Source organism: Artemia sp. Qi Xiang Cuo, chromosome 2 (assembly GCF_049724085.1).
Source record: "Artemia sp. Qi Xiang Cuo chromosome 2, ASM4972408v1, whole genome shotgun sequence".
NCBI classification, from domain to species: domain Eukaryota; kingdom Metazoa; phylum Arthropoda; class Branchiopoda; order Anostraca; family Artemiidae; genus Artemia; species Artemia sp. Qi Xiang Cuo.
This window is the reverse complement of record NC_142795.1, coordinates 91,176,033-91,196,479: the sequence shown is the minus strand read 5'-3', so window position 1 is coordinate 91,196,479 and position 20,447 is coordinate 91,176,033. Positions and strand designations below refer to the sequence as shown.

At 33.6% G+C, this 20,447-nt stretch overlaps 1 pseudogene; it reads right to left on the bottom strand.

Moving 5' to 3' along the window:
• Positions 1–234: 234 nt before the first annotated feature.
• On the bottom strand, positions 235–1,565 carry LOC148955794 (eukaryotic peptide chain release factor subunit 1 pseudogene; annotated as a pseudogene).
• Between the last annotated feature and the right edge of the window lie 18,882 nt (positions 1,566–20,447).

Here is a 20,447-nt window from a genome sequence, read left to right as displayed (position 1 = left end):
TTTCACCAAAACCCCAAGTCACCAATCACCTGGAAGAGCATACAGCGTATGTATTCAAGGCTAACGAGGATGAACAAGGCGTATGGCCCTATTTTTTCTTACAGATACATCCTACACTTACAAAAAAATTTTGAAAATGAGAAAAAGACGTTCCTAGAAGTTCATTGAGCTTTGATTAGTCCGTGTGGACCCTTCCTACGTCAAGTATTACATGGATGTCTCACTATAATAGAATTAATAATCGTAGAAGTCAATATCAAGATCATCCATCCCATTCTCTAAGTCTTCTAATCTTTGTAGGTCCACTTTATAACGCATTATTCCACCAATGCCTCCAAAGCCTCGAACAAACTGTGACCCTTCTTGGCTTCTATCTGTAATTATTTCAAGGGTGGCACCAAATGTCTTATAGTTGTTCGCTAACCATTCCAGGAGAGGCATTGAATCAGCTATCTCTAAATCTCTGCCATTTTCTTTATCTGTGAAGTTGGATTTATCTTTTTCTTGCTCGGGCGTTAAAAAGACAATTCTTTCTTCAGTCTCTCCTCCTTCGGCCGCTTTTAAACGGAACCGCGTGATATCCAAGTTCTCCCAGCAAATTAGAATCTCAACAGACGCATTTCCAATGCACGAAGCGTCTGACTTACTCCAAAACAATAGCGTCCACTGTCTAAGCTGATTTCATCGAAGTAACGGCCGATCAATTTCTTTTCTTGAATGAACCTAACATTGGATAAACAATCTGCAGCCAATTCAATGGCTTGACTAAACCCATTCTCTCCGCCGTATGAAATGTCAACTATCTTTACAATTTTTGTCTGCAGCCTATTGTCGAACATGTCAGACTGACTCAATTCAGTTTTGAAATCAGCACTGCCAGCAAGCACCAACCCAGCAACTTGCACTTTGTCATTGACCATAAAGCATGTGACAGCCACTTCTGCTACTTTCCTTGTGTAATTGTGCCTCTTTTCCATATGAAGACGAGCAAAACGAAGAGCCGATTGACCACCATGACAATGCTTTTTTGGCAAATCTACTGTGAATTTATTAAGCACCTCTCGAGTATTTCCCTGCAATGTTCCAAATAATGCTCCGTTACCATCCATAATGATGAATCCAAATTTACTATCGTCAGCAAGCAATGCAGTGAGAGCTTCTGTGTGAAACTTATTGTCGCATAAATATAAAGACGTATTGATTGGCTTAAAGGCTCAAAGTCAAAATTCACTTTCTTTTCCTTTCCTTCATCAGTTACAATTGTGCCGCAATAAATCACAAGGCCATTTAGCGGAACTTTATTGTATAGATTAAGCCGTTGTTGCACAGATCTGATGGCATCTAAGACTGATAGCCTATTAACACGAGAATTGATTTTTGATGCTTTCATCATCTAACATTTTACGAACTAGTGAAATTTGATTTTTTGGTGGAATAATACGTGAGATCATGTTTGTACCATTCCTTCTAGTCATTTCGAGGCTTCTAATAAGCTTCTTGATCTTCCAAATTCCCACATTACGATCGGCAGCATTACAAACCAATTTTTCTGATCTTGTCTCCATTAAGTTTAATATTTATCAGTCGTACAATGAAAAGTCAAACTTACGTGTCGAGTAGCAAGGACCTAATAAAAAACAAAACTAATTTTAAAATTTTCAGCTGTTTTTCTGGTTTGAAAATAAAAAATTAAAATTATTTCTTGGACACCGTAAATATTTTTAAAGTTTACATAACGAATTGAAAACTAAAATAAAATAAAATATTGATTTTTTTTCTACAAAAATTTAGCACAAAAGATACACACTTCAGAAGTTGAGCCAAAAAAAAATTTGGTCCCAGGAGACAATTATAACTTTGAAGTGACATTTCCAAGCTGATAAATTTATGCATCTTCTGGCGTTTATTTTTTTACCAAGCTGCTTAGTAAAGTCAAAGTTTAGTTGACTTTCAGTTAGTATAGGCAAGACTTAGTTCATCATTATAATGACGTCATATAAACCACGACCCTTTTTTTATTTTCTCTGTTACATCAGTTACTATGAGATAGACTTCGGTCCTTACTGTAATTTGTTATTCCATTGATCGTCTTTTAATGTAACTATGGAGCGTGATCGTCTCTTTCTAGCTACCGCTGCAACCCGGACTACAATGGATTAGAGCTCGAACTTTACTATAATTACAAAATTTGGAATAGTAAGGGACTATCTTCAAAGAATCAGGCAGCTAACTAAGTCCATAATTTTCTCTTTAACATGAATTTCATTAATCAGATATTTTAATATATCCTATATTGTCTAGTGGTTGGAATAGCAGGCTCTCACCCAGTTGGCTCGACTTGAATTCTCGGAATGGGAAATTTTTACTTATGATGATTTTTTAAGGAAAATAACTAAAATAATCATGTATATGATAATCCCTTTTATTATTTCAGCTACTATGGGCCACAGTTCGTTCCTTAATGTAAATTTCATAATTAGAAAAAAAAATTGGAACAAAAACATCAATTTCGTACGAATATTCAGTTGAGAATAGATACAGTTATTATGTAAACTGCAAAACATTTGAGGTATCTGAGCCATAATTTTAATCTTTTAATTAATACTAGAAAAATAACCCGGTATGGGAAGCTTTTACCTATGATGATTTATAGAAAGAAATTTGTAATAATCCTGACTACAAACAGGAAAAAGCATGCGGCTTTTTTTTATTTGGAATAGTAAGAGACAAGCCTCAAAAAATCAGGCAGCTAACTAATTCCCATATATGCAATGGTTTGGTATTCTAATGATCGTCTTTTAATATACTAGCAATAACCACTACATGAGATCCTCTTGGCTTTTTCTTATTTTGAAGAGTAAGAGACGAACTTCAAAGAATCAGGTAGCTGACTAAATCCAAAATGTGCCATGGTTTATTCTTTACCAGGATTCGGCCATCTCTACAGCCTTGATACCGATTTAAGTTACATAATTCCCATCTATAATTAAATAACTAGACCCATCCTTCATATTAGTGTAATGGTGTGCTTTGTAGTTCAATTACTATAGGCCATAGTTTGTTCTTTAATATATGCCAATCCGTACCTTGGAAGCTTTTCATCAAACATACAACATTTCTTTTGGATATTACTATGAAATTTTGCCAGAGCATTTCTAGCCGACTTTTCAACAGTATATGCTCTTTCAAAGAGAATTTTAATCTGTAATTTTGAATGCTTTTTGTGATCCTGGTTAAACGTGCATAAAATTTTTCTCAGTTTACGATGATCAGCCTGCATTTTTGCCATGTTCTTGAACTTCTGAATATAATTTTTCACTTTTTCTTTATGCGTTGTTTGATACAACATCGCAGAGGTTTTGATTTTTTCATTATAACTTTTGTCACCCAAGTATCTACTCATTATTCTGGTAGCAAATTTTCTTATATTTGTTTCGGTAATCTTCATCATTGTGATAACACTCCTTGATCTTTTGTCTAGCTCTCTCAATTTTTACTTCTCGATACGCCTGGTCGAGTGTATACCTTTGCTTTTCACTTTTCTTATATTTGTTTCGGTAATTTCATCATTGTAATAACGCAACTTGATCTTTTGTTTGGCTCCTTCTCGAAAATTCTGGTCTGTTAAATACATTTGCATTTTTCTTTTCAAGATGTTATCTCCTGTTTTTTGTGTAGCACTGCTTTTGTAACTTACGTGTAGGTTGCTTGGATGAAACCATTATGTAACCATTAGTTGGATGAAACCATTGCTTTATTGTGGCTTTTCATATAGTAATCATGACGTCATGGCGTAATGATGTTATTTCATGACGTCATGGCGTAATGATATTATTTCATGACGTCTTTAGAAATAACAACATAATGTCGTGTTTTTCTATTCACGTCATAGTTCCAATAAACTGGAAGTTTATTAGTTTATTACATGGCTGGAAGTTTGTTCTTTACTGTAATTATAGTATTAAATGTAATATCCTCCTTCGTCTGCATTATTTCTTCAACTGTATACATTTTTTCCAGTTCCCTTTTTAAAATCTTTTCTATCTCTAAGGTTTTGTCACCTTTTTTTTCCTTAATTTCTTTCTGAACCAAAATCTTATCGTCGTCTTTCATATGTATTAAGGCCATACGGAGTCGATTTGTTTTAGTTTGTAATTCAGATATCAATAATACCATAATACCGATTATAAATAAAAGATTCCAATTTACAGTATCGATCCAAAATGTAAAATTTTAAGCCAATACAATTCCCTTGTTTTTCAAGCCAAGGGAAATTAAGTGTCCTATATAAGGGTTTCAAACAAGGCGGTTCTAATGGTGCACTTTTGTTTTGATCTGAGTCTATTTTTAGGAGTTAGGGGTTAGTATATTTCTTAATATTGGATGTGATTGTCTCTTACTAGGTTGCTAGCTACCAATGCAACCCTGATATAGTTCGTCCTTTAATGTAAGACCTACGATTGTGACGTCATTGATCAATCTTTAACATGAAGTATCAGTTTTTCGTACAAAAATTTATTCTATTTTAAAAATAATCTGTTTTAATTACAAAATATTTTTCACCCCAATAATTTCATTTAAAATGAGCCATTGAACAATTCTCTACGATGTTCCAGTGCCAAGCTATCTATGTAAGAAAATAAAGAAAAAAATGTCGTTTAGCCAGAATGCTGTATTAGCTGCCGCTTTTCTTGATTTTCAAGCAAATTAATTTCCCTTGCTATTCAAGCCAAGGGACAGAAAGTTTAATGTATAGGGGTTTCGGACAAGTTGGTTCTAATTTTGCACTTTTTGTTTTGGTCTGACTTTTTTTTAGGAGTTATGGGTTTTTATATTTCTTAACATTGGACGTGATCTTCTTCTACTAGGTTTCTTCTCTTACTAGGTTTCTAGCAACAGTTGCACCCCGGATATTTGACAAACACCATTTATGATGAGCTATATCGGTCCTTTATGTAACATGTCTATAATCTTCATCATTGTGATAACGCTCCTTGAACTTTTGTTTGGCTGTCTCAATTTTCGCTTGTCTATAATCTTCAGCATTGTGATAACACATCTTGCTGTTTTGTTTTGCACTCTCAATTATTACTTCTCGATACGCCTGGTCGGTTGAATACCTTTGCTTTTTTCTTTTCGAGATACTTTCTCTGTTTTTTTGTAGTATTGTTTTTTTAACTTGCGTGTAGCTTGCTTTGATCTAACCATTATGTATTCATGAATGAAACCATTTACAGTTTTGACGTTTCTGATATAGTAATTATGACTTCACGGCGTAATGATTTTATTTCCAAACGTCATGGCGCAATGGTATTATTTCATGACGTCTTCAGAAACAACAATATAATTTCGTGTTTTCTATTCACGTCATAGCTCTAATATAAAACTATGATGACATTCATTATTTATCTATTAGGGTTTCAGACAATTTAGTTCTAATGATGTACTTTTGTTTTGATCTGACTCTATTTTTAGGAGTTTTGGGTTTTTATATTTCTTAGCATTGGACTGATCGTCTCTTACTAGGTTGCTAGCTACTGCTGCAACCCAAATTCACATATATATTTATGAGAGGCAGTCTGGCTGAGTGGTCCAAGGCACTGGTGTTAGCCACCAGTCTCTTCGGAGGCGTGGGTTCAAATCTTACCGCTGGTATACGATTATGTTTGAAAGACTGCAGCGTGAAAAGACATCAAAAATGCAGTTTTTGGTAGAAAAATTTATTCTCTTTTAGAAATAATTTATTTTAGTTACTATAGATTTGTAATCCAATTATTTTCCTCTAAAATGAGCTATTGATCAACTCTCTACGATGTTCCAGTGCCAAGCTATCTCTGGAAACAAAATAAAATAAAAAAAAATATCCCGTTTAGGCAGAATGTTCTAGTAGCTGCCACTTTTCTTGATTTCCAAGCCAATATATTTCCCTTGCTGTTCAAGCCAAGGGACATAAAGTTTACTATACAGGGGTTTCGGATAAGGTGGTTCTAATGGTGTACTTTTTGTTTTGATCTGACTCCTTTTTTAGGAGCTATGGGTTTTTATATTTCTTAACATTGGACGTGATCGTCTCTTACTAGGTTGCTAGCTACCGCTGCAACCCGGATTGCTAGCTACCGCTGCAACCCGGATTACTATATCCTTTAAAATGAGGCATTAAACAACTCTCTACTATGTTCCAGTGCAAAGCTATCTGTTGAATTACTAACCTATACTATAATTAAGAGGCGTATAAAATTTAGTATAGGCAAGAGGTCGTTCATTATTATAATTTTCTAGGAGTTATGTGTTTTTATATTTCTTAACATTGGACGTGATCGTCTCTTATTAGATCGCTCCTTACTATAACAACCCGGATACTGTAAAGCCGTTCAACACACCCATTCACACCTTTCAGTTAGTATTAAAGGTTAGAGTTCGTTCTTTATTGTATGTTAGCCACCAGTCTCTTCGGAGGCGTGGGTTCAAATTTTACCGCTGGTATACGATTATGATTTATGTAAAAAAATCAAATATACTTGAAAGACTGCAGTATGAAAAGACATCAAAAATGCATTTTCTAATTTAAAAATTTATTCTCTCTTAGAAATAATTTATTTTATTTACAAAAGATTTTTAACCCAATTAATTTCCTTTAAAATGAGCCATTGAACAACTCTCTACGATGTTCCAGTACCAAGCTATCTCTGGAAAACAAGAAAAAAAATATCCTGTTAAGGCAGAATGATGTAGTATTTCCCACTTCTATTGATTTTCAAGCCAATATATTTCCCTTGCTGTTCAAGCCAAGGGACAGAAAGTTTACTGTACATGGGTTTCGGACAAGGCGGTTCTAATGGTGTACTTTTTGTTTTGATCTGACTCCTTTTTTTAGGAGCTATGGGTTTTTATATTTCTTAACATTGGACGTGATCGTCTCTTACTAGGTTGCTAGCTACCGCTGCAACCCGGATCATTGTGATAACGCTCCTTGATCTTTTGTCAAGCCTGCTCAATTGTTGCTTCTCTATAAAGTTTATCATTTTGATAACGCTCCTTGATCTTTTGTTTGGCAGTCTCAATTTTTGCATGTCTATAATCTTCACCATTGTGATAACACATCTTGCTGTTTTGTTTTGCTCTCTCAATTATTACTTCTCGATACGCCTGGTCGGTTGAATACCTTTGCTTTTTTCTTTTCAAGATGTTGTCTCTGTTTTTTGTATAGTGCTGTTTTTTCAAATTACGTGTAATAACTCGCTTAGAAGACATCTTATTACAAAACAAGAAATAATATTTTCATCTAAATTAACACTTCTTATGACTCGTATCGAGTAACCATAACCTAACAAAAAGTAAAACTAATTTTTAAATTTTCAGGTATTTTGTTAGTTTGAATGACAATATTAAAATTATTGCTCAGATATCATAAATATTTTTGCAGTTTACATAATAACTTTAGCGATTCTAAACACAAAAATAAAATATATATTAAAAAATGGAATTTTTTGGTCTGAAACTACATAGTCAATCCCACATCGAGTAGTTAGAACCTAACCAAAAATAAAACTAATTTTAACATTTTAAGGTATTTTTCTAGCTTGAATTGAAATATTCGAACTATTGCTCGGATACCATTCATATTTTTGCAGTTTACACAAGCTACAAAGAAAGCACAGGCTTATCTTTGTAAATTGAGAAAAATTTTACGAATGTTTTACCGGGATTACGAAAAATATTCAAAATTAAAGATTAAAATTATCTCTGAAAGAACAGATTTTGTTGAAAAGTCAGCTAGAGATGCTTTCGCAAAACTTCATAGTAATATCCAAAAGAAGTGTTGCATGTTCAGTGAAAAGCTTCCAAGGTATGGACCGGCAACTGTGGAACAGTTTACACATGTAATGGGAAATCTTATACATCACTGTGAATAATCATCAAGCCAACGAAGCTTTAGAGCCAAAAATGATTGAATCTCCCCGCTGCTAAGACAGTGAAGACAGTCTTCTAAAGACAGTAATCTTCTAAAGACAGTGAAGTGTTCTTGCCAAGCTGATGGTTGCGACAGTGAGAGATACTCCTGCAAGAAAAATGACCTGGAATGCACCATAGCTTGTCAAGTATTTAAAGGAGTTTCATGCAACAACGCGAAGTGTCAAGAAGATGAATTTTGTGAGGATGAGATATAACCCTGTGATTTATTTTCCCTGTGATTTTTGTTCCTTTGATGAATCAGATGTGCAGTTTTCTTATGTTTTATTAAAATTATTTTTTACCACGTCGTTTCTTATGGTGATGACTGTGAATCGACATTAATCTCAAATGCCAGCAAAGAGCAAGGCTTTTGGGGTAGGGAGTGGAGGGTTGGTATTAAAAAGATCCTGAAGTATCTCAGAAAACTTGGTTTGTCAACTCAAAACTGATCTAAAATCTTCTATCGAACGCTTGCTTTTTTTTTACCTAAAACTTGAAAATTTGTTCATTTTTGTTCGAAAACAGAGTATTTTTTATTCATTTTTGACATTTTGAAGAAACTAACATAGGATATCGTTTCAGAATTTATATCTGATACAGAAAGACATATCAAACACCAGTTTCGTGATATTTCATTTTTTCAAAAAAAAAAAATCAATAAACGAAAACGGCGAAAAAAACAAACTTCGCAACGAGTTAGAGATATAGATTTTGGATATATGGTTCAGCGATTTTTTCTGGTCTGGATAGTGAATAAAGCATTACTTTATCAATTTGTTCCTGGTCAAACCTTATTATTCCTGTACTATTACTATACAATTCGTTACCACGAATTGTTTCATGATTACAAAAAACTTTCTTTGCAATAGTAAGAGACGAACCTAAAACAGTCAAATAACTAACGAAGTCCATTGTATGCAATGGTTTGTTAATCCAATAATCGTATCTTAATGTAAAAAAAGAAAATAAAATAGCCGTTGAGGCAGAATACAGCAATAGCTACTACTTTTTTTGATTTTCCTGCCAAAATACTTCCCTTGCTCTTAAAGCCAAGAGACGGAAATTTTCCTATATAGGGGTTTTGGACAAGACGATTCTAATGTTATACTTATTTTTGATGTGACTCTATTTTTATTTTCTATTTTTAAAGTATCCAGGTTACAGTGCTAGCTAGTTATAAACAGTAGCCTATATCAGATATCAAACAGTTCGTGGTAACTAACTGTATAGTTAGATCGACTCTTCTCAATAGTAACTGAAAATCTAAAAAATGGATTTTAATTATCCGGGTTGCTGCGGTAGCTAGCAAACTAGTAAGAGACAATCACGTCCAATGTTAAGAAATATAAAAACCCATAACTTCTAAAAAAAAAGAGTCAGATCAAAAATAAGAGACAAATATTCCCATCCTAATATCAAATTACTTTCTTTTTTATATGTTAAAATTGAATCAGATGATTTTTTTTATTAATTCTCCCTATTTTAATTTCATTGAAAAAGATATTAAATTGTTTAGGGACAATATAAATGAAGAGCTTTTCACTCGATCGTTACCTCAGTGTTTAGAACGTAAAACCTTCTTAGCAGAATGACAAGTCCATCTCCACAGGACCTTGATAACTGCTGACACAAATATACCATTCAGTATATGGTGTCTAAGATTTAATAAAAAAGTGTGAAAATTATCCCATACGATTTTGGAGCAATTAACTTTTTCTTCTCCCTTATTATTTTATAGAATAAACTATGTAAGAAAACATATATTTTCCGTTAAAAAATGTCTATTAAAGAACGAACTCCAGCAAATAGTAACTGATTTAAAAACAAATATAAATTTTTTTTTTCTATTTATATTTCTTAACATTGGACGTGATCGTCTCATCCTAGGTTTCTAGCTACCCCTGCAACCCGGATAATCGTCTCTTACTAGGTTGCTAGCTACCGCTGCAACCCGGATCAATAGACCATTTCAGTTATAACATGGGATAGAAGTCGTTCTTTACTATAAACATCATCAACCCCATAATTACTTTCCTAATATTAGTTGCTGTAGCGCATTGGCTAGTGGACTCTCCTCCTGACATGGAAGATAGAAGTTCGAGTCGCTCTATAGTAACAATATCTAGCCTACTGTTGGCATTCATTGGTACTTGGTCTTTTCTCCAAGATTTCCAGTGTTTTCAGCCTAATATCAATTTCTTCGCTATTTCTTTTTTTCTTGTTCTGTTTATTTTTTAACTCTTCAATGACGCCATTGAAGAGGGAAGAGATGTGCGGGGTTTTCCTGTCAGTTCTAGTTGGTGTTGTTGCTTGTGAAACATTCTTGTCTTGAGGGGATGACTGCTGATTGCAAGGCTGAGAATCTAACGGAGAAGAAAAAGGTGAAATAAGAGTAGGTAAAGGAGGAGGAGAAGGTGCTAGAGGAGAAGATGGAGTATCTAGAAGAGCTGGTGCAGAATTGTCCTGCACCTTTTTCAGGTCCAAACCTTTTTCAGCGTTGTTTCGAGGTCTATCCTCTTTTGGGTAACTAACCTTATGCTGCGTCGGCTCTAATAAAATTTGATCACAATAAACTGAAACAATCTGTTCATCTTTAATATCAGCAGTAGGAGTTTTGTTATTCCAATATGCTTCTGGGATAGGGTCTGGCTCTTCGTTTGGCCCATAGAACATTACTGTCCAACCCACCCATTTTCCTTTACACTGCGAAAATACTGGAGCAACAGTAGTCACTAAGCCACCCACACTAGACTTTTGCTGAACTTCGACGGCTAAAGAGTTCTTTTCTAGGGTGAATGGTAAACGATAAGAAAAGACTATCAACGCTTCCTAATGGTGTATCACCGCAAGCAGTATCGTTTGCAAATATATTAGCTTCTGCTTGATTCTAGTCAGCATGTATAATTCTTGATACCTTTCTATTATTATCAAAAACCATTTTATTTTTAATTACAAAAGACACTAGATGCAGCAATTTCCTTTAAAATAAGCCATTATTCAGTTTTCTAAGATTTTCTTGTGTCTAGCTAGCTGAAGAGGAAAAAACGAAGACCAAAAAAATGCCATATGTGCAGAATATCATGGTTTCAGCCACTTTTCTTTATTTCCAAGCCAGTATATTTTCCTTGTTGTTCAAGCCAAGGGTTTTCGTTTTTTAATGTAACTATCGCTGCAACGCGGAACAGGAAAAAGCCTATGGCTTTTTCTTCTTTGAAATAGTAAGAGACAAAGCTAAAATAGTTAAACTAAATCCAATGTATCCAATGGTTTCTTATTCCAATGATCGTCTTTTAATGTAAATTTTAATTTATGATATAGTGGTGCAAATGGCTAGCACGATCGGTCATTAACCGAAAAGTTGGTGGTTCAAGCAAAGTCGGGGTCGATTTCTTTTTTTTTATGTTCAGCTATAAATAAATCCTATTTATATTATTGATCTCTTATGTAGGTTTGTTTAATAATTAAGTTAATATTGGTTACAGTTTTTTACTTAATGTAATAAAATAAAACTCATTTAAACATTTTTAGGAGTGTATCTAATTTCTTTTCATGAAGTGAAATTTTTACTAAATATCCGAAATATTTTTGCGGTTTACAAAGTTTTACAGTTTTGCTTGTACCGTCAGAGACTCATCAAATAGAAGTTACATAAATGACATGATACTAAATTTGTTAATACACAAAAAAATTATAGAAGGGATCGGTCTGGTTAATTATAAATAGGGATTATGAAAATTTCAGCGGTATCATAACTGTAGAGATGGTGACATTAAGGAAGGAACTGTATCCTATAGTAACTGAAGTAATAACAGGAATCATTATATAGATGATTATTTTAATTATGCTCCTTAAGATTTATATTGAAGAACGAATTGTTGCCCATAGTAAATGATAAATATCTTACAAGTACTAATGTAAATCTTGAGAATCTATGATAGTAAAGTGACTATAGTAAAGATCGATTCTTTTTTTTGTTTAGACCGGGGCACTTCATATTGAATCCGGGTTGCAGCGGTAGCTAGCAACTTAGTAAGAGACGATCACGTCCAATGTTAAGAAATATAAAACCCAAAGCTCCTAAAAAAAAAGAGTCAGATAAAAACAAAAATTACACCATTAGAATCGTCTTTTCCAAAACCCCTGTATAGAAAACTTTCTGTCCCTTGGCTTGAACAGCAAGAGAAATATATTGGCTTGAAAATCAAGAAAAGTGGCAGCTACTACAACATTCTGCCTAAACGGCATATTTTTTTTTGTCTTTTTTTTCTTTTCCACAGATAGCTTGGCACTGGAACATCATAGAGAATTGTTCAATGGCTCATTTTAAAGGAAATTAATTGGGTTAAAAATATTTTGTAACTAAAATAAATTATTTGTGAAAGCCTACGGCTTTTTCTTCTTTGGAGTAGTAAGAGACGACTCTCAAAGAATTAGGCAGCTAACGAAGTCCAATGTATGCAATGGTTTGTTCTTCTAATGATCGTCTTTTAATGTAAAACTTGTACAAAGATGTATTAACCAATTTAATATCACTACTTATATATTATTTATATATTATAAGTCTCTGATAGTACAGTGGTCACTATCGCTGTTAGTCATGCGGAAGACATGGGTTCGATTCCCCGTCAGAAATTTATTGAAGAACGAATTGTTGCCCATAGTAAATGATAAATATCTGAAAGAGAATAAATTTTAACACTAAAAACTACATTTTTTATGTCTTTTCATACTGCAGTCTTTTCAATGATAAGATTTGAACCCACGCCTTTAACATTGGACGTGATCGTCTCTTACTAGGATGATCGTCTCTTACTAGGAGGATAGCTACCACTGCAACCCGGATTATGTAAACCCTGATACACACAGGAAAAAACCTACGGTTTTTTCTTCTTTGGAGTAGTAAGAGACGACTCTCAAAGAATCAGGCAGCTAACTAAGTCCAATGTATGCAATGGTTTGTTCTTCTAATGATCGTCTTTTAATGTAAATTATTGATCTAGGAGGGTTTCAGACAAGGTAGTTCTAATGATGTACTTTTGTTACTATATACTATATATTACCTATACTATAGTTAAGTGGCCTATAAAATTTGGTATAGGCAAAAGGTCGTTCTTTATTATAATTAGTAGTAGTAGCATTTTCATTTTTTTGCAAGCCTTTCATATTATACCTTAAACATTTTCGGATATTTTCTTGATAAAACGACCCTCTGTTAAACTCAGGTGGCTTGGTAGTGCAGTAAGTTGTTAGTAGTTGTAGAAGTATTTTCGTGTTTATTTGTAAACCCTTCATGTTATACCTTAATTATTTTCAGATATTTTCTTGATAAAACATACCGGTATTGGTTTCAGGTGGCTTTACGTTGCAGTGAGTTGTTATTAGTAGTTCTATAATCAGGTTTTTTGCAAGCCATTCATACTATAACTTAACATTTTTTTGATATTTCCATGATAAAACGTACCTGTGTCTACCTTTGATGGCTTGGTAGTGCAGTGAGTTGTTAGTAGTAGTAATGTTTCCGTGTTTTTTTGCAAGCCAGTCATACTATATACCTTAAAAATTATCAGATATTATCTTGATAAAACTTACCTGTGTCAATCTCAGGTGCCTTGGTAGTGCAGTGAGTTGTTAGTAATAGCAGTAGTATTTTCATGGTTTTTTAAGTCATTCATACAATACGTGAAATATTTTCAAATATTTTCTATATAAAACGTACCTGTGTCAACCTCAGATTGGTTGGCAGTGCAGTGATTTGTTAGTAGTAGTAGTAGTATTTTCATGTTTTTTGCAAGCCATTCATACTATAACTTAAAAATTTTCAGATATTTTCTTGATAAAATGTGCCTGTGTCGTCTCAGGTGGCATTATGCTGTGGTAAATTGCTCAGAACATAGGAAAATAGTCCTTTTTAGAGAGTTTTTAGAGATATTTTCTTAGAGAATGAAATAAACTTGCTCGAAACATTGAGAAATACTCCTTTTTAGAGAAATTTTATAGATTTGTTCTTAGAGGGTGATATAAGCTTTCTAAAAAACATAGGAAAATAGTCCTTTTTAGAGATTTCCTAGATACATTTTCCTATTAGAGAATGATATAAACTTGCTCAAAACATAGGAAAATAGTCCTTCTTTGAGAATGTTTAGAGATATTTTCTTATAGAATGATATAAACTTGGCCAAAACATAGTATAATAGTCCTTCTTAGGGAATTTTTTTAGATAATTTCTTAGAGAACGATTAAAGCTTGTTCAAAACATAGGAAAATATTCTTTTCTAGAGCCTTTTTAGAGATTTTTTCTTAGAGATTGATATAGGCTTGCTCACAATATAGGAAAACAGTCCTTCTTAAAGACTGTTTAGAAGTTTTTTTTAACAGAATGATATAAACTTGCACAATACACAGGATAATAGTCCTTCTTAAATAATTTTTGGAGATATTTTTTTGAGAATGATATAAACTCTCTTAAAACTAGCATCTGGTCACATGCTGTAGCATCACTCAATTTTTAAGCCCTTAAAAGGGCTTTTGGGTAATTTTTGCCCTATGGCCAAAGTTATATTCACTTAAGCCTTTGCCGCTTTTTCAGTCTTTTTGGTAGAAGGAGCAAAAGTTGGAGTCTTCGGATATCTGATGCATTTTTTATCTGGTATCTTCTCAGGCACCTATTTCATGAAATATTGAACTTCATTTTCAGGGTGATGAATTGAATGAGGGTATTTCTCAGATCCAAAGTCTTCCAAGTTGAAAAATGTAATGTGTTTATCAAATTCCACTATTAAGAGTTTATCCGTTGGGGCGTTTCCTTCAACATAAAGTGTATTTCTTATGACGCCTGTCAAAAGACCAGTTTCATTCAACCCAAATAAAAAATGTTTTCATATAATTGTCATGGGATTACTGAATATTAAGTGTTTTAATGACTGGTCATTCCACTTATTTAATGAAGTTTGAATATATGTTAATAATATCCAGACAGGTATATGTAAATGAGATGCTGGTTGGATTAGGCTAATGATGTATCTCTTGTACTAGGGTCATGTAAGTATGTCATTCAGTATTGAGGTTTAGGGTATAATCTTTAGAGCCTCAGTTGCCCCTTTCTGAACGTAGAGGCCCACCACTACTACCCTCTGGCACCCTCATCATTCCAAAGGCATTTTAGAGATATTTTCATGATACAAATCATGCTTTAAATACATCAGTTCTTTTTTTCTCTAGTCACCCAAACGTGATGCCCCCTCTATGGCAATTCATGCCACTGTGACACACTGTGACTGGCATATGGTACCCTCCGACAACCCTCATCATTCTTAAGACATATTCAGGCGTTTTCCAGCAAAAATATCCGTTTACTCTAGAACCAATCGTTTAAACTTAGAGCAAAATTCCCAATAATGTTTCTTCTGATGACTCCTGGCAATTCAGGCCAGCGTGGCACCATATACCACAGTATGGCACATTATCACACATAAGAGATTTTTCGTGTGTTTTCCTGCCAAAATAGTCCTTCTTAGAGAATGTTTAGAGATATTCTCTTAGAGAATGATATAAACTTGCTCTAAACATAGGAAAATAGTCCTTCTTAGAGAATTTTTACAGATATTTTCTTTGAGAATGATATAAGCTTGCTCAAAACATCGGAAAATAGTCCTTCTTAGAGGATGTTTAGAGCTATTTTTTTAGAGAAAAATACAAACTTGCTAAAAACACAGGAAAATTGTCCTTTCTAGAGAATGTTTAGAGATACTTTCTTAGAGAATGATATAAGCTTGCTCAAAACATACGAAAATCGGCCTTATTAGAGAATTTTTAGTGGTATTTCCTTAGAGAATGATATAAACAAGCTCAAAACTAGCATTTGCTCACATGCTTTAGCGTCGCTCAATTTTTTAGCCTTTAAAAGGGCCTTTGGGTAATTTACTTATACCATTGCTACTGTTTCAGTGGGTTTGGTAGAAGGAACAAAAGTTTTTAGTCTTCGTATACCTGATGTATTTTTCTTTATCTGATATCTTCTCAGGCACCCATTGCGCGAAATATCGAACTTCATTTTCGGAGTGATGAGTTGAATGAGGGTATCTCTCACATCTGAGATCTTCCAAGTTGAATAATGGAATATGTTTATCACATTCCACTATTAAGGGTTTATCCGTTGGGGAATTTCCCTTAACATAAAGAACTTGCACACCGAAAAAACTGCAAATTTCCAAACTTCCTTTTGCATTTTTTTATTTCGTGACCATTTTCATTGCGTATTCTTATGCTTTTATCATAAGAGCCTTTTCGGTTTAAAACTTAATGTAGCATACCATCGTTTTATTATAATTAAACATATTGTATTTGAGTTTCAAATTATGACTATAAACTTCACAACATTTTTCTTGTAGCAATAGGCATGCTGCTTCAAAAATGACACCACACGAGGAATGTTTCTGTCCGATACATTCAGAGTCAATCACACCGAACATTGTAATAACTCTTGAGACAATCAATGTTGAAACAAGAAATGTTTTTCAATAATGAGACATGTGATTTGTAACATATATCAAGTCACGAGTCATTGCCCTTCAAAAATAACTGTTTTTGCTGGGTTATAAATTTCCTCTCCACCGAACCAAAACAAGTCACGTGAGATTACGTCCTTTTGACATGCAAATGTTGGACCAAGATTATTTTTCTTACAACCAAGGCTCGTAAGCTCTATAAAGTCCCGTGTCGTTGACCTTCAAAACCAGTTTTAACTTGACGGAACCAGTTGCTAATATTCTGTCAAATTTACGTAAAAATCACTTCAAATTGTCTATGTCAACCTCATTACCAACATAATATGTCTAATTCTAATATGAACCTGTTAAAAAAATCACTTGACGGAACCAGTTGCTATTAACCTGTAAAATTTACGTAGAAATCATTTTAAATTGTCTATGTCAACATCATCACCACCAACATATTACGTCCAATTCGAATATGACCTTGTTAAAAAAAAACTTTCAATTTTCAAAATAAAGGAAGGTTCTAAGGGGACATTTATTGATTCAAGCTTATTTCTAGCATGTCAAATCAAATATTTCCTTAAAACGAACCTTTTGCAAGACAAATCCTTGATTTAAGTCTGCAACCAATTTAGAAACCTACTGTCCTATGGTCCCCTTCTAAAATATTCACTTGACATAACCATTTGCCAATAACCTGTCAAATTTACGTAGACATCACTTTAAATGGTTTATGACTACCTCATTATCACCATACCATGCCCAATTCTAACATGACCCTGTTAAAAATCCCTAACATAACAAGAAAATGCAAAGGAACATTTTTAATGAAGAATGTAACATAAAATATTAAACATTATAAATATCATTGAACAACTTTGCACATTTTAAATCTGTTCCATAAGATAGTTCATCATATTCTTTCTGGATAGTGTAGCTATTCTCTTCTCTTTGTTCTTAACCAGTAGAATAATCACTTTTAGATTTTGAGCCATTCACAATTTTTACTGTGGTGTCACCTACAGGGTCAATATGCGTTTTGACATTGATATTGTTGGGTTAATTGGCTGTATCAGTTGATACACGATCAATGGTACTAATAATGTTCACATGATCTTTGTTTTTCATTGATTCATCTTTATACTCCTTGGTGATATTTTTTACCAATGTCCTTTTTATTTTGCTTTCGATTTCATTGTCTGTTACCACATTATCTTTACATAGTTTGCAGTTTTGGCACATAGACAAGATATGCGTTATGACATTGCTCCAGAAGTAGGACTTTCTTCTCCCCCTCTATTTCATTTGAATTGCCTTTTTGTCTTTTTTCGAAAATAAGGCAAATTTTCTCAGCCTCGTAACTTGTGATGGGTAGTACTAAACTTGATGAAACTTAAATATTTAAATCCAGCATAAAAATCCAATTTTTGATGTATCTATTATTATCAAAATTCCGTTTTTTATAGTTTCGGTTAATATTTGGACACCCTTTCAATACAGTTCATTACCACGAACTGTTTGACGCTAGCTACCGCTGCAACCCTGGTTACAAACAGAAAAGCCTATGTTTTTTTTCTTATTTAGAATAATAAGAGACGATCTTCAGAGATTGAGCCATCAAGCTAAGCCCAATTGGTGCCATGGTTTGTTTTAAATAGGTTTCAGCCATTTCTACAGCCATGATACCGATAAAACTTATATAATCACCATTTATCATAAAATGGACCAATTTCTTATATTTTTTAGTTTATTAATGAATGTATTATCATGTTTTGTATGTAACTGATGTTTTATGAGTCCCTTATAGTACAATGGTAAGCAAACCCACTTGTGACGTGGGAGAACGGGGCTCGATTCCCAGTTGGGGAGAACTTTTAATATATTGAATTTAAAGAAATATCGCTTAAATTAAAAATTTTAAAAATAGATTTTAGTTATTTAAGTTACTATGGGCAAGATTTTGTTCTTTTTTACAATATGATGAACTGTATTGATTCTTTGTATAATTTCTTTCAATAATTCAGTTACTATGGGCTATAGTTCGTTCCTTAATGTAATTTTTAAAAAATAAGGCAAATTTTCTCAGAATCGTAACTTTTGATGGGAAAGACTAAATTTGATGAAACTCATATATTTAAAATCAGCATCAGAATCCAATTCTTTTGATGTATCTATTGATATATCAAATTCTGTTTTTTAGAGTTTTGGTTACTATTGAGACGATTCGCTCTTACTATACAGTTCGTTACCGCGAACTGTTTGATTCCCCCTTGAAATAAATTCCCAACAAAACTATAACATAAAATACTTTATAATTGATTCCTATTAAGCCTGTGTAGCACAGTGGATAGGGTATGCTGAAAATTGGCTTCAAAGGTTTCAGGCTCAAATCCTGCAACAGAATAATTTTTACACATTTATCAATTCACAATTAAAAGAAAATTTCAATTAATAAATATTAGCTGGAATTAACTGTCTTGACTAATTAAGTTACTATGGAATATATTGGTTAAACTTGGTGATACACTTTTTTATTGGGGGGGGGGTAAACTTACCAAAAATTTATTACAAGCAGGAAAAGCCTACGTTTTTTTTCTTTTTCACAGTAAGAGACGTGCCTCCGAAAAATCAGGCAGCTAAATAACTTTAATGTATGCAATGGTCAGGTCTTCTAATGATCGTCTTTTGATATATTTTTGGTGACTATGAGCTACGGTTCGTCTTTTAATAATCATAAACCATTTGGTTGCAATTACTGCAGAGAGCATGTTGGCACAGTGGAAGCACGCTATGCCTTTAACCCAAGGTTTGTTGGTTCAAAACCTGATAAGAGAGCTCTGGGCTGTAGGCCCAACGTGCTTCTGAAGTACCAAGGTTCTCTTTAAAACAAGAAACAAGATAAAACAAATTAAAAACAAGTTTTTTTTTCTTTCACTTGGTTGTAGTTTTCACTGTGTGACATCTGCAACCATGATTAATGTAACACACAGGGAAAAGCCCATGACTTTTTCTAAAGTATCAAAAAAAAAAGACAACTAAGCTTGTATTTTTTTTAGGGATGAACTCAGGATGAAGGGAAATTTGGGCTTGACAACCCTAAGGCTCGAAACTTTTGGATTCTCGAAACTTCTTAGTCAATGGCGGCCTTTTTTCACAATGCCCCCCCCCCCCTTTGTCTGGAAACGAAAGTAATTTTTGATCCAACTTGGAAATATTTCTACAATTAACGGTCTGATCTGATGTGTTCTCGGTCTGATCTGATCTCTTCCTTGTTTCATTTGAAATTACAAACAGGAACAGGCCTATGGGTTTTTTCTAAATTGTAATAGTAAGAGACGACCTGAGTACAACCTGGGATTATGACGTCATTGATAAATCTTCAACATGAAATATGCAGTTTTTTGTAAAAAGATATATTCTATTTTACAAATAATTTGTTTTAATTACAAAGGGTCTGTAACCCCATTATTTTCCTTTAAAATGAGCCACTGAACAACTCTTTACAATGTTCCAGTGAGAAGCAATTTGTGGAAAAGAAAAAAAAGAAATAAAGATTCCGTTTAGGCAAAATGCTGTAGTAGGTGCAACTTTTCTTGATTATCAAGCAAATATATTTACCTTGCTGTTTAATCCAAGGGGCAGAAAGGTTCCTATGTAAAGGGTTTCGGACAGGGCGGTTCTGATGGCGCACTTTTTGTTTTGATCTGACTCTATTTTTAGGAGTTCTGGGTTATCATATTTCTTAACACTGGACGTGATCGTCTCTTATTAGAGTTTCAGACAAGGTGGTTCTAATGATGTATTTTTGTTTTGATCTGAATCTATTTTTTTATATTTCTTAGCACTGGACTCTTCGTCTCTTACATGGTTGCTAGCTACTGTTGCAACCCGGATTCACATACATAGTTATGAGAGGCAGCGTGGCCGAGTGGTCCAAGGTGCTGGTTTTAGCCACCAGTCTCTTCAGAGGCGTGGGTTCAAATCTTACCGCTGGTATACGAT